Here is a 13,397-nt window from a genome sequence, read left to right on the forward strand (position 1 = left end):
CATTGCCAGCATCTCCTAGACTTGCTTTCAACTGGGCTGGTGTCTGCGTAGCTGTGGGAGTCAGTAAGCCATGCCTGTTGACGTCTCTTCCACCCCTGGGCCTGGCCATGCTGCCAGCTCCTCTGTTGCTTGGGCAGAGATCTGACCTTCGGCGCCAAGGAAAATGGGCTGGTGAGCCACCGTTGGCGTGCCTGCCTTGTTTTGATTCAGCTTTGGCTCATATGCCCACATCAAGTTAACTATGCCTGTCCAAAATGAGGTCATAGCCAAACTTGCTGCTCCTCGGCCTGATGAAAATGAGAAAAAGAGTGGGAAGATCTTACCGGCTTTATATTAACAAGAACTGATTTTGGGTGTGTGTGTGTGTGTAACTTGGATGCTGCTACATTTCCTGTCCTCATCTATGTCCTTTCTAGGTACTGTCCAGGCGATAGCATCCTGGACAGGATCAATTTAAGCAAAATTTCATCTGTCCTGCAAAATTTGGGAGAGGTTCCAGTAATTCTCTGGGTCTGAAATCTGTGAAGGGGCTTAAGGACATTCAGCACTTTCAGCCTTGTAGCTGGGAGCTCCTGGCTTGCAAGGAGAAGGGTCAGCATATTCAACTTCCCCAACCCCGTAGAGAACGCATACTTGTTTAATCTGGAGAAGAGAAGGTAAAGGGGTGACATGGTAGCCATGTTTAAATATTTGAAGGGATGGCATGTTGAAGAGGGAGCAAGCTCGTTTTCTGCTGTTCCAGAGACTAGGACAAGGACAGGGATTAGTGGATTCAAGGTACAGGAAAAGAGATTCCACCTAACCTTTAAGAAGAACCTCCTCATAGTAAGGGCTTTTCGACAGTGGAATACGCTGCCTCAGAGTGTGGTGGAGTCTCCTTTTTTGGAGGTTTTTAAACATTTCTGGATGACCATCTGTCAGGGGTGCTTTGATTGTATATTCCTGCATGGTGGACCATGTCTAGATGCTGGGTCCCCTCCCTTGCATGCCACCCCTCCCTCCCCTGCCTCCACAATTGGCCTTTCTGGTCCAATTCTATGATTCTGATGAGCTGCCTTCATTCCCCAAACTTTACCCTCCCTAAATCTCCGGGAATTTCTGAAGCTAGAGTTGGCAGTCCTAACTGCAATATGTGTTCATAGGTTTCAACTTTATCCTTAGATAAATACAGTAAATAACCTGGGATCAACAGGAGTCCAACCTAACCGGAAAGTATGCGTTCATCGAAAACAACTAAAGGCTTATTGTCAAATCTGTGATTTACTCATACGTGGTGATGTAAATGAGCAAATCAAGTTATTGAAAACATTCAGCACAGAATTGGGAGTACAGTTTATGGAAGAAATGTGGGGAAAATACTAAGAAAATCAACATTACAATCTCAGCTAACCTTAGAAAGAATTATGAAAAACATCTATTGCCTCTTAAACTGAGCAACTAAATGGACCCAGAATACAACCTGCAAGACAGTCGACAGTGAATGTGAGTGATTTGCATAAAGTATGGATGTTTAAGCTTATTAGGGGAAAGTAAAGGAAGTAATTTGGCATGTTTCTTAAGGCTTCCTATTCAAATGTGTTTCGCTTGATTTACGTAAAGGGTGTAGTAACAAGAAATCATCAAAGGTTGTGTCATGTATTAGTTAATGACACAACCTTTGATGATTTCTTGTTACTACTGGTACATAAATCAAAACTGGTACATAAATCAAAAGCCCCAAATGCCCCTTTGAATTGAAGATGAGTTAAACAAATGCAGGATACTTTCATCTATGACTTTTTCAATTTAATTAGATTTCTGCCGGAAGAGAGTGAACAGAAATAAGAGGAAGGCTTTTTTTTAGTCGATATATTCACATTTCAATTAGGTATTGCATATGAAACTACACCCTGATGCCATTAATAGAGTGGACTAGAAGATTTGTATAATTTTTATTTATATGTTTGAAATATATACATTAAGAACATTTAAAATGTGTACAATGAGGTGTACTGCAGCACTTCTGAGCTGCTGCTATGGCATAAAAAGCTTCATATAGTGTTCCATTAGGCACGAAAAACCCCATTCATTGAGTCATCTTAGCATAATATATTGGTAACATCTCTGCAGAGCTGTGGTGGATAACTACTACCTCCCAAAAGAGCTTAAGGTGATAGCTTTCTGTTAGCTATAACACACTGAATAGTCTGTAAAACAGAGAAAGTGCAAGAAATATAGACTACAGAAGGTTTTTGGCAGTACTGGGTGTTGTCTTTTGTATAAATGCTTGCTAACTAATGTTTTCTAAAAGGGCAAGTGTTTACTCTGGATCCAGGCCTTAATTTGGACCAAGTCTCACTGGGAATTATCCTTAGAATCTGGTTTCAGTCCTAGGCAGATCCTCTGTGGACTATGTCAAGTGCCTTTTTAAAAAAAATAAGTGTTATCTGTAAATGGTTCAAGGATAAGGAGTGACGTGTAGTTTTGCACAAAATGTGTAGTCTAAATTAACTCTGAACAATATTTTATTCATAAAATAGGTTTAGTTCTGAATTCATCGTGAAACTGAAAGCGAGTAGACAGCAGATTCTCTTATTCATCAAAAGTGTTGCTAGATATCTTGTTACTGTGTATTTTTATGTGTGTTTTAAGCTGTACTTATCCTTGGGAGGTGGTTGAGTTTAGCTTTTAAAAGTTGACTTCGGAATTTACCTCAGGAAAGATGCTGTGAAAGTACTGCTGTGACTTGCCTTTGGACCCGCTAATAAAATTGCTTCTGGGAACGTACCAGTGGCCTAGGCCCACATATGCACAAAGGCAATACATTAGGGCAGACAAAGAGGTAAACATTCTCATTGTCTGTTTCAAACTAAACCTGCACAAACACTTGAGAATGTTGTTGGTGTTAATCCGGTGCTGTGTGACTCAGTAGCAGTGAGAGCCCAAAAGGTGTTCATGATTGTATGATCAAGCACATACACCGGTGGTAGGGATGGCTGTGATTATTCTCTGGGGAGAGGAGAAAGAGGAGGGGTCTGCAAAAGAAAAGCACAGGCTATGCATGAAAAAAAGGAAGTCATCATGATGCTGACACCAAAATTCAACTACCAAAATTCACCGGTGACTTCCTTTAGAAGAAGAAGAAGAGTTTGGATTTATATCCCCCCTTTCTCTCCTGCAGGAGACTCAAAGGGGCTTACAGTCTCCTTGCCCTTCCCCCCTCACAACAAACACCCTGTGAGGTAGGTGGGGCTGAGAGGCTGGGCAGCATTTGCAGCGGGAAGGACAGGCAGGAGTATTGAACAGGCAAGGAGACTGTCGGCAGAGGAAATCCACAGTGAATAGAAGACGACAGTGTTCAAGTAGGGTGCTGTGGTGGGGAGGAATAGAGCTGATGTGTAGACCCCGACCAAAAATAAAGAAGAAGAGTTTGGATTTTTATCCCCCCTTTCTCTCCTGTAGGAGACTCAAAGGGGCTTACAATCTCCTTGCCCTTCCCCCCTCCCAATGAGGGGGGTGGAGCTGAGAGAGCTGTGACTAGGCCAAGGTCACCCAGCTGGCGTGTGTGGGAGTGCCCAGGCTAATCTGAATTCCCCAGATAAGCCTCCACAGCTCAGGTGGCAGAGCTGGGAATCAAACCCGGTTCCTCCAGATTAGATACACGAGCTCTTAACCTCCTACGCCACTGCTGCTCCTTTAACCCACTTTAGTCCTCTCAATTCACATTTCAGAATTTAAGCACAGTCAAAATTCCATAAGTACTCATACATCTTTTTTTTTAGTGCTGGTAAAGTAATCAAATTCAGCATTTAACACGGAACCAAGTGCAAATGCTATATATAGTACAAGGAAGAAACTCCAGTGGCATCCATAATAAACCAGACATCAGATGCCAGTGCAGATGCTCAAGCCATTAGGATCTGGCGCTTCAGATGTTCATGGACCACAATTCAGCCAATTGGCCCTGCCAGCAGGGGCTGATGGGAATTGTAGCCCATGAACATCTGAAGCACCAGAGTTGGACACCGCTGGCGTATTGCAGTGGTCTTCAAGCTTTCCTGGATGTGGACATGGAGAGATGTAAGAATATGGCAGGCAGGGTTGCCAGCTCCAGGGTAAGAAATACCTGGAGATTTGGGGGGGGGGGGCTGGGAAGAGTGGAGTTTAGGAAGGGGAGGGATCTCAGCAGGATTCAGTTCCATAGAGCCCACCCTCCAAAGCAGTCATTTCCTCCAGGGAAACTGATCTTGATCATCTGGAGATCAGCTGTAATTGTGGGAGACCTCCAGGTGCCACCTGGAGCTTGGCAACCCTAGTTGCAAGACACCCGTGTCATGTGACTGGAAGTGGAGGAAACAGGGTTATGACATCACCTGTGTCAAGGCCAATCCAGTGGGAGCAAATGAATGGAGTTATGCTTGGAAAAAATTCAAGGCAAGCATGAGGGGGCACACTGTAGGGACAAGTCAAATGCCACAGCCATGGGAGAATCTTTTTCATCACTGACCCTACCTTGCTGACCTGTTGCTCCTCTCAGCAAGCAAGCAGAGGGAGGAGGTGTGGCATTTGACCATCTATATGTCAGGTTCTTCGAAAAAGGCAGCAAAAAAGCCCCACATCTGTATACTGTGTGTTAATTATGGCTAGGTTTTATAGTTTAAATTGAGTTTTTCAATTTGTATTTTTATACGCACAGTGTTGTTCGTTGCCCTGAGCCCAACTCTGCTGGGAAAAGAGTGAGGTAAAATCAATCAAACGAACTCTTTAGGAGCTTGCAAGATGGCAGAAGGGAGTCCATGACCCATCGGGGCTGCTAGCTTTTAAAGTAGTCCCTCTAGCTGTCTCTTTAATATTAGTTTGATCTAAAAGCAATATGAGGAGCAGCAGTGGCGTAGTGGTTAAGAGCAGGTGCACTCTAATCTGGAGAACCAGGTTTGATTCCCCGCTCTGCCACTTGAGCTGTGGAGGCTTATCTGGGGAACTAGATTAGCCTGTGCACTCCAACACATGCCAGCTGGGTGACCTTGGGCTAGTCACAGTTCTTTGGAGCCCTCTCAGCCCCACCCACCTCACAGGGTGTTTGTTGTGTGGTGGTTGGGGGGGTGGGGGAGAAGGGAAAGGAAACTGTAAACCCTTTCAGTCTCCTTACAGGAGAGAAAAGTGGGGGTATAAATCCAAACTTTTATTCTACGTAGCTCCATGCCATGAAAAGTTTCAGGGACTTGTTTTTTTGCATGTTAAACTTTTATCCAAGGGATAGGACATTTCCCTCCGTAATTCCCAGCTGATGGCCCCAACCCATAAGACCTAAGCAGAACAGGCTCAAGCGCTCCGCAACAGATGCAGGCCAAGAATATCGGCAGAATTTTTGCTGTCTTGTCTGTAGTCTCTCTGGCTGTTTTTTTTTTCAGCCCGCACAGCTGTGCTTCTGACAAGGGAATAGACCGAAGACAAGAACACTTATCTGCCGTTGCCAAGTTGCTGTCTTCAGGTTTGGCTTGCGCTTAACTGCCTTTTGGCAGTTTTTCTGCAGGGTGTTTGATAATTCTTTTTTTTAATTGGAGGGAAAGAAAGCTTAAAAATGCAGGGATTGCTCTTTCATGAGACAGGGGAAGAGTCAGAAGTGTTCTGGATCCTTTGGCACATGGCTAAACCGTCTTGTGCTTTTTGGAACAAAGACAAACCAAAAGCACAATTGAACCACAGGTAAAAAAAAATTCCCCCCAGTGGTTACATTTTCCAGAAATGTAACTAGGCGACAGCGACAAACTGAGAACCCGTTCTCAACAGATGCTTGATTCAAATGAACCTTAAAAAATTAGCGAGGATCAAGTTAGTTACCCTGCCTGTAACCAGGAATTACCAAATCATCTCAGGCAGACAGGCGGCACACTTTTGCACTGGTATATAATGAAACTCTTTTACGAATCACTTAAGAACGTAAGAACTAGCCTGCTGGATCAGACCAGAGTCCATCTAGTCCAGCTCTCTGCTACTCACAGTGGCCCATCAGGTGCCTTTGGGAGCTCACCTGCAGGATGTGAAAGCAATGGCCTTTTGCTGCTGCTGCTCCCGAGCACCTGGACTGCTAAGGCATTTGCAATCTCAGATCAAAGAGGATCAAGATTGGTAGCCATAGATAGACTTCTCCTTCATAAATCTGTCCAAGCCCCGTTTAAAGCTATCCAGGTTAGTTGCCATCACTACCTCCTGTGGCAGCATATTCCAAACACCAATCACACATTGCGTGAAGAAGTGTTTCCTTTTATTAGTCCTTATTCTTCCCCCCAGCATTTTCAATGTATGCCCCCTGGTTCTAGTATTGTGAGAAAGAGAGAACCCTACTTAACCCTACTGTTTCTCACTGAGCGGAGAGTTCCATTTTGGTACTGGCATAAGAGTACCTGTAATGATGGAGGGTTTTTAAAAAAAGAAATCTTCCTAAATGTGGGGTTGTGGAGAAGACTGAAGTTTAAAATAAGCTGAAAATTTTGCAGTCTCCAACCAGTGACTTCATATTCTTCTTGACTGCTTTGTTCAGGCTCTGTTATCTGAGATTTAGAACTGTGGCTTGTTTTCAAATCCTTTATGTATCTTCCTAGTGATTTGTTTTTATGAATGTTCAGCTCACAATACTCACTTATAGAGACGCGCGCACACACGCACAAGACTTCATATAAAAGTCTTTGTAGTGGAAGAGTTTAGTCTAGCACAGGTGAACACTGAGGCAGGCAATCGAAGATTTGATACTTTGCTGAGATATGTATGTGGAATACACTTTTTACATTCAGAGGGAATAAAGTGTGAGAAACAGGACGAACGTTGCAGCTGGTTTCAAAAGCAATGAACTTTGCAAACGGCTGCAGTAGCTGTAAGTACCAGAGAACCCTGGCCCGACCTACCTAAAAACACTTTGGGGGGTCCACAGGAACCATTGGGAACCCTTGCTTTGAGAAGATAAGAGAGCATCCTCCTTTAGTCCCTTCCATATACTGTCTTCTCACTGTTAAGGGAAGGAGAAGGTATGAGCCAGTCAACCGGGGGCAGAAGGAACTTCTAACTGAAAACGCAGCTCGCTACTAAAAATAAAACAATGCAGTTAACACTTCTGCAACCCTGGCTCTGAGTTGCTTCCAGGGGTATAATTAAGTGGTCTGGTGCCGATTTGAATGAGCTTGACAGATTAAACTGTGCACTCAGGACAAAATTGAGAATGCATCATCCAAATGCCTCAGCTGAAAAGCTTTACAAGAAGCGGAGGAGGGACGTGCGGTCTGCAAAACCAGGTGTCACCGTGACAAAGCTTGGGGATGTCTGACGTTCACGCTGTTGAGCCCAGTGGTCAAAGCCGACGAAAACGTCACCCCTATAAATGCATTTTGGTGTGAATCCAAAGCCTCACATAGAACATAATGTTCCCAAGGTGGGAAAGGAGATTGTGGGGGCTAGAGATCTCCGGGAATTGCAACTGCTCCCCAGGCTGCATAAATAATTTATTATTTATTTTGAAACATTTGCTCCGCCTCTCCTGGAGAAATGGTTGCTTTGGAAGGTGGACTGCATGGCTTTATACCCTGCTGAGGTCCCTTTCTTCCCCAGTCTCCACAGCCCCACGCTCCACTCTCAAATCTCCAGGTCTTTCTGAACACAAGGTTGGCAAGCCTATGTCGATTTAATAGAGGCCTAATTAGAATCATAGAGTTGGAAGAGACCCCAAAGGCCATCAAGTCCAATTCCCTGCCATGAAGGAACACACAATCAAAGCACTCCTGACATATGATAATCCAGCCTCTCTTTAAAAACCTCCAAAGGAGAATTAGGTGATATTATTTACCATCATGCATGAAAAGCTTTGGCTGTCTGTCCCTTTCCACTCATTAAACTTCTACTAAACGAATAGGGGAGACCCAGAAGCATGAAGTGGTTAAAAACTGACGGACTCTAATCTGGAGAATATAAGAACATAAGAACAAGCCAGCTAGATCAGACCAGAGTCCATCTAGTCCAGCTCTCTGCTACTCGCAGTGGCCCACCAGGTGCCTTTGGGAGCTCACCTGCAGGATGTGAAAGCAATGGCCTTCTGCTGCTGCTGCTGCTCCCGAGCACCTGGTCTGTTAAGGCATTTGCAATCTGAGATCAAGGAGGATCAAGATTGGTAGCCATAGATCGACTTCTCCTCCATAAATCTGTCCAAGCCCCTTTTAAAGCTATCCAGGTTATTTTTAAAGTTATCCAGGTTAGCAATAGCTGGAAACCATTTGTGGATTTTGTCCATGTTGGATGTTACCCGTGTAAGTTAATTCAGATCACTGAGGTTTCCCTAAAAAAAATGCTCTATGTAAGTTATTATGATGATTAAAATTAGCATGTCACCTACTTGAACCTGGCTTGGTGCCCCACTCCTCCACATGAAGCCTGCTGGGTGACCATAGGCCAGTCACAGTTTTCTCAGAACTCTTTCCGCCCATCTGGAGGCCGGCAATCACAAACAACCTCTGCATGCCTTGCCTTGAAAAACCCTACAAGGCCATCTTAAGTTAGCTGTGACTTGACGGCATGCGCACAAACACTCACAAAGGGATGGGATTTTGTTGTCCTGTTCCTACTCATGAAGCCTGCTGTGTGACTTCGGGTTAGCCACAGTTCTCTGAGAACTCTCTCAGCCCCACCTACCTCACAAGGGGTCTGCTGTGGGGAGAGGAAGAAGTTTGCAAGATGCTTTGAGTCTCCTTACAGTTGAGAAAAGCAGGGTATAAATGCAAGCACTTCTTTCTCCAGGCCAGTTGGCAACCCAGCTGCAGGCAAATTAGAATTGTGTCTGCATCAGCAAAAGGTAGGTAGTGGAACTGGCTGTAATGCTTTATGCTGTTTCTCAATTAAGTTGGACACCAGGTTTCTGACTTTGTTTCATCTTCGCTCATCATGGGATTTGCAGCTCACAAAGCATCACGCATTCCATGTACTATATTTAACAGCCTATGATTGATTCTGGCTCTTCTGATGCCCGTAATTTACACATGTCAGCACACCCTTTACAAATTATTACTCTGCTACAGGCTGGTGCTACAGATTTGCTTTTTAAAAAATCTGTTAACCTACATGCTGCACGTTATAAAGCCAGCAGCTTCTGAAATTAGTCAGGTTTGCTCTTTTTTAGCAGCTAGTTTCTGTTTGCATTTGCATGTTGGAAAGGAAGTCAAGGCAGTTGTTGCTTAGGGCGCAATTTTATCAAACCAGACGTTTAAATAGTGGTTCAGAATTTCAGGGAAGGACGGGCCACGTTTACTGCTGAGATCTGATGATGCGGTTAGAAAAACCTGCCGAGAAAGCAAATGCTTGTGACGTCTTCTTTTTGTACTGACTTGGAGACAGAGACCTGGTTGAATTAAACAGAAGTCAGGATAAAATTATGCCGCACCAGTGGGCAGAAAAAACCAAAGGGGAGCAAAGTGCAAGGTTGAGAGTTTCTTTGGTTCTTCTAGATCCCTGTGTGTTCACAGTTTGCTTCTTTAGGGGATCTTCTACAGAAGTTTGTCAGTCCCTACCTTGTTCCCCTAAGACAGTAAATTGCAAAATGTGCACGGATCAAGAAGATCCAAATAACCCTGTCTTCCTTTGTCTTTTCCTGAATTGAACAGAATGCATACATTAGGCAAGAGTGCCGCATAAAAATATATTCTACCAATATATGCAAATTGGTTTCACTACTGAAATCAAACCTTTATGAGAAAGGAAGATCTGAAAAAAGTCATCAGTTCTCACTGATGCAGGCAAAAAAAAAAGTTTACTGCAAATGAAAATAGCTCATATTGTGAGGGGAAGGGATAATGAGGGGAAAATCTTCTACCTTCCAATCCCCAAAGGCAATGAATGTTCCCTAATTCTCCTAAGATCTTCTTAGCTTCTTTGCCACATGCCATATGTCTGTCTGTCTGTCTGTCGAGATAGAAAGATAGATATAAAAACTTGGGGGGGGGGTTCTCTTCAGTTGTCCCACCTTAGGGAATTGAGGTTCCCCAAGGTTCCCCCCACCCTCACTCTCTCTCTGTTTTACCACAGATAAGATGCAAGAAGCTTTTTAAAAAGTTCAACAAATAAATAGTCGTTTTTTATTAAACACTTCAGGGGAATAGGATAGGAGGGAATACTGTCAATAAGGAAAGAAGCAGTTTTATATACAAGTATGAAGTTGTTTCCGAAGTTCAGCCAAGATGGTAACTGGCTTTTTGAAAAGCTGTCAGTTTGTAACAGAGTTCTTAATGCTTTTAAAATATGATAGCCTTTCAAGATGTTTCACAGAGTATATCCAAGCTAGTACCCAGTGGTTCGCATGTTATCTCTGGCACCTATAAACTGTGTGGCAGAGCTTTTCCGCCATAGGAGTCCGATGGCTTTTCCAATTTAGCTGGCCTGCGTTCCTTCTCTCGTCTCTCTCTCCTGCCTTGTGCTATTGATTTTGTTATGCATGGGGATATAGGGCAGTGATGGCGAACCTTTTTGAGACCGAGTGCCCAAATTGCAACCCAAACTCCACTTATTTATCGCAAAGTGCCAACCCGGCAGTTTAACCTGAATGCTGAGGTTTTCGTTTAGAAAAAACGGTTGGCTCCCTCTTCCTTCACCCCGCCCGCTCAAGCAGGGGGCAGCCTGCTCTAGCCTCCAGCAAGTCCCGCATGCACCGCTCTGTGCCTCTCTAGCATCTCGGCCCCTTCTGCACCCCCCTCCCCCAGGCAGCAGCCACCTGGAACACAGGCCCCAGGCCCACCAGCCGAGTCCTCCCTGCTCACTGCGGTGCGCACACCTTATGCTCAGTGATCCAGGCCAGCCTAGATGTATGTGTGTGGGTGGGTGATTTTCCACTCCCCACATGACGAACTCTGTGTGCGCGTGCCTACAGAGAGGGCTCCGAGTGCCACCTCTGGCACCCGTGCCATAGGTTCGCCATCACTGATATAGGGAGAACACTGTAATATTGAAACTGGATATTTTAATAGTTCTCCCTCGTTGGAATTAGATAAGGTGCCAGGTTTTACTGATATGCTTTCATTGCTATTATTACTCACTTACTTAAATGATAATGCTTATACAGCCAAAAGGCCACAAGCAGCACTACACTAATATAATTCCTAAAATTAACCTGTTTTAAGTTTGAGTACCGCTCGCAAAAATTTAGCTACTAATAACGTGATTCTATTATCCTTTTCACCTAGTAGCCACTGAATTAAACTTTGCAAGGAAAGATAAGATTTATAGGAAAAAAGTTGCCTGAAATATTTCTGCCTCAGATCATTCCAACAACAGAATATTGTTACTCTTATATTTGTATGTTGTGATATATGTTTCATGATACATATGGCACTGACATTAGCCACTCTGAGCCTGTCACAAAAGGGAGAATGGCATAAAAACTGAATAAACAAACGTTGGAAGCACGGCATTTGAACTAAATCTTTCTTCTCCCACACGTAAATTCCCCTTCTGACTAGAGAACGATCCCTGTTTGACCCAAACTCTTCTCACTGCCCGTTCCGTCAGTTCTACTCACTCTATCCAGAACGTGAACTAGCTCTGCTTTTAGGCCCCAGGCTAGGAATTCTTTTCTCCTTAGAAGTCAATTCCCCTTCTTGGTTAGAGTAGGGTCCCTTCTTTCCCCAATACTTTTTTCCTTCCACCGTAGGTTTTTCACAAACATCAAAAATATCTGTTCTCTCTGGAACTCAGTTGAACCCCTTTTCTAATCCTGTCAAAAATTCTGAACTCTTCTAAAACTCCATCCACACCCAGCCTGTCACTCACACATTTAGGATCTCTGAGGGATTATCAACACTTTAGATTCAGGCTTTTCTGCCTCTGCCTGCTGCTTAGGTCCACCACACATTTTTTTTAATGGCCACTTGCTGTCTTACAATCGTCCATGATTCAGAACAGTGCTTTTCCAGTTATGGTAATCAAAACTTGTGTTATGCTAGTCATCCCCCCGCCCCAAGGGTTTTACCAGCATATCTGCAGGTATACTTTCGGGGGGCGGGTCACGTGTTACATAAGGCCTCTATGCACATGAGTTGATTCTGCTGCTAATATTCTAGCAGGGAATCTAGAGGCAAGGAGAGAAGTAGGAAAACTGAAATACTGATTCCAAGGTTTCAGAGAACCATTTTAGTACCCATTGGCTACATGTCGGGTTAAAATGGAGCAAATCCAGTGGATTTGGCATGCCAATCTGATTACACTTTGCAATATTTTTGGAGGAAAAACATGTACTCAGACCAGATTGCTTTTCCCCATCAGCACATTTTCAATCTGCAATTAATTCAATGTAATTATATGCATTACATATCTAAATGACAATGGACTGTATCCTCCTGTGGCTCAGCTGAGCAAAGCATCAGGATCTAAACCAGGATCTTGGTATGGTTCAGTGTACAGGATGGGACTTACGCACGGTTTCAAATTGCATTTTGGATGTTCAAACGTGCCATAAACTCGGTGTATGATTTTTGGGCACGTCAGCGTTTCTTGGTCTCGTCGCTCTCTCTGTTTACTGATTTCAGGGGGTTTAGGCATGTCTTTCTCTGTATACTTGGCGAGCTGTGAAATTAGGTAACGTTATTTGAGTGCTGGATTTAAGAGAAGCTGTAAATCAGTAAATATGAGGTTGCTGTGATTTAAGATTAGCCCTGTGTGCCTCTCAACCAATATGGTCCAGGTGCCTTTAAAAAAAACATGTCTGGTTGCTAACAAGCCTGTATCTATTTTCATTATCCTCCTGGCTCAGGCCCCTGCTGAGTTGCCAGTATGGCAGAGCTGCTTGGTTTAGCTTGTTCCAGGGCTGTGTGAAGTACAAACCCAAGCAGAATTAGAAGGGCCGACCCCTTTAAGTCAATGGGCTTGGAAGGCTGTAATTTGTTGTAGGATTGCACTGCTTGGGAGCAATCCTAACAGGGCTGCTGGTGGTGGAAAGGGCCATCAAACACAGCTGACTTGTGGGACCCCTGTAGGGTTTTCAAGGCAAGAGATGAACGGAGGTGGTTTGGCGTTGCTGCCTCTGCGTAGCAACCATGGATTTCCTTGGTGGTCTCTAATCCAAATACTAAATAGGGCTAACTCTGCTTAGTTTCTGAGATCTGATGAGATCAGATGTTCCAATCCACATCTGATATGTGCGGATGTTTCTTGTGGTGGCTCCATTTGTAGGGAGCAAACTTCAGTCATCGAGCTTTATTTATTTCCTTCATTTAAATGGCTTACAGTCTCCCTTCTCCACTCCATCATCACAACTGCCCCATCAGTTACTTTAGGCTGAGAATGTATGAATGGCACAAGGTCATCCGACAAGTTTCTATGATAAAGTAGGGATTCATATTTATGGGAGCAGCAGTGGTGCAGTGGTTAAGAGCAGGTGCACTCTAATCTGGAGA

Source organism: Sphaerodactylus townsendi, linkage group LG01 (genome assembly GCF_021028975.2).
Source record: "Sphaerodactylus townsendi isolate TG3544 linkage group LG01, MPM_Stown_v2.3, whole genome shotgun sequence".
Taxonomy (NCBI): domain Eukaryota; kingdom Metazoa; phylum Chordata; class Lepidosauria; order Squamata; family Sphaerodactylidae; genus Sphaerodactylus; species Sphaerodactylus townsendi.